Below are 2,652 nucleotides of genomic sequence, written 5' to 3'. Positions count from 1 at the left end.
AAAAGGATTTTCCCCTATTGGACTCCTACTGGACTCCAACTGGACTCCAACTGAACTTAGACAAAAAAATCCAATGCTTCAGTTGGACTCCTACTGGACTCCTACTGGATTCCTACTTGAGTATCATGCATTCTATCAATTTTTGATTAAGTCAGTGAGACCTTTTAGCACCTCAAAATTCCATACCAAACTTGCATAAAACATAGATATTATATTGATAACTATATACACAAATATATACAAAAAGTATTTAATAATCTAATGTGGTCAGGGAGGGGGAGGGAGGAAGTGGTGGGGAATGATGAAGGGGGGGAGGGAGGAAGTGGTGGGGAATGATGAAGGGGGGGAGGGAGGAAGTGGTGGGGAATGATGAAGGGGGGGAGGGAGGGGGAGGCAGGGGAAGGGATGGAAGGGAGATGGGAGTGATGGAGGGAGGGGGAGGGGAGGGATGGAGGTGGGAGACAGGTGGGGTTCATTCTCGTCCATGGGTGGTCGTTCTCGTGTGTGGGCGTTCTCGTGCGCGGGCAGTCATTCTCGTGGGCGGTCGTCGTTGTGCGTCGGCACGGTCGTTGTTGTACGTGGGCGGTCGTTGTTGTGCATCGGCGTGGTCGTTGTTGTATGCGGGCGGCCGTTCTCGTATGTGGGCGGTCGTTGTTGTTGTCGTATTGTGTTGTCGCGCTGTCGTGCCGTGTCCGGGGTGGTCTGCTGTCGTCCGTTGACGTGGGAAGTCGTTTACGTGGGCGGTCGTTTCCGTGGACAGTCGTTTTCGTGGGTGGGTGGTCGTTTTCCTTCGTGGGCGTTCGTGTTCGTACATGGGCGTTCGTTTTCGTACGTGGGCTGTTGGTTGGCTAAACGGTGTGAGCGGGCGGTGACGTGGCTAGTGGGATGATGCACGTCGTACCTGGGTGCCCTTTTCCGGTGTGTTGACGGGCGCGGTGTTTGTCGACAGATGGCGAGGGCAGTGGTTGGATGGTGGTGGTTGTCGAAGCCTCGTTGATGGGTGGTGGTGACGTGGAAGGATCTAGGTTGAGGGTTTGGGCAAATTCCCACTCGCGGAATTTGCTGGCATCCTTTCTAGGAAGCTAGCCTTACGGTTGGTATGTAGAGCATAAAATATACCTGTATAATAATGCCTACGTGGTACAAGTGGTAAAGTGCTCACTCCGTAAAATGTTGGTGTGTCCATAAGGTTGAGTGTTCAATCCATGCATGTTGCGCTTTTTTTATTATTATATAATAACAATAATAGTGACAAACTACTGGACTTACTGGACTCCTTGTACTCGGAAATTCCTAGTGGACTCCTACTGGACTCCTTGTACTGGACTCCACTATACCCATTCCTTAGGAATCCTTAATTCCTTGTGATTTGGGATCATTCCAGTAGGAATCTACTAGGACTCCAGTAGGACTGAGATGCAAAATTTGTATGGTGTTCAGGCGATATGAAATTGGCTGGAGTCCTAGTAGAATCCAGTAGGAGTCCGGGATTCCAGTAGGAGTCCGGGATTCCAGTAGGAGTCCAGTAGGAATAGGTGGGGGAGTGTAAAGAGCTCGACTATGCTGCAGAAGGCAAACATGACAGTATGGCAACGTTTGAACACCACAGGTACGTCACGTGCCACACCCCGCAGACTGAACAAAATGATTGATCGTTGTTACGACGAGTACTTGTGTATACTTCTATATAACAAGCTTTAGACCCGTGCCTACGGCACGGCACTCGCTAACGCTCAGCCGTTCCTCCAGCACTGGTCACAGCTTGCTGGGGGCACGCCCCCTGGACCCCCTGGTACACATGTTTAATCCTAGTTCTGGTACACATGTTCAATTCTGGCTCTTCTTACATCTCAATCAAAATAAAGTGACATTTATCAGTACTTTTACCATTTACATCAATCTAATAATACCTCTGGATAGACTACATTTTGTGTTACAGTTTGTTGTGAACCATGTTTGAAGAGAACTTTGATACGGTTGCTTGATGTGCAACGTGAAAGAGCCACATAAAGTTGTCCATGTGTAAATACTGGGGTCTGAACATCCAGTCCTAAATGTTTCACTGACTGTCCCTGAGATTTGTTGATTGTCATGCAAAAGGCCAGGCGAACAGGAAATTGCCTTCTGCATAACTGGAATGGAAGTTCACCATTTGAAGGCTCAAATCTTATGCGGGGAATGAATGCTGTGTGTCCTGCAAATTCTCCTCCCAGAATGCGTACTTCTAAAACTCGGGAAGAGGCACAGGTGAGGATTGCCTGGGTTCCATTGCATTGTCCATTTGCTGGATCAATATTTCGAAGGATCATTACTGGTGCACCTATCTTGAGTTTCAATTTTGCTAGAGGCATTCCACTAAGGTTGATGGAATTGAGGTATTCTACTGGGTATTCAAATTCACCATCCACACCTCATCTACCATAGCAGCAGGTGGAAATAGAGGTGGAGGGGCAGCAAGGGGGGCAGCATGAGCCTAAAAGATATATTAAATATTAGAAAAAGAGATATAACTCTGCAACCTACCTGATTTTGCAAATTACCCACTTGTGCAGCCATCCCAGGAGTAAGGTGAAGAATTTGACCATTATATAGAACCTCAACAAATGGATCATCACCTACAGGACCTTGAGGAATTGAAGAGGGGATCCTCAG

This window comes from Laccaria bicolor, genomic scaffold (assembly GCF_000143565.1).
Source record: "Laccaria bicolor S238N-H82 LACBIscaffold_398 genomic scaffold, whole genome shotgun sequence".
Lineage (NCBI taxonomy): Eukaryota > Fungi > Basidiomycota > Agaricomycetes > Agaricales > Hydnangiaceae > Laccaria > Laccaria bicolor.
The sequence above is the reverse complement of the archived record's forward strand: the minus strand, read 5'-3'. Positions refer to the sequence as shown.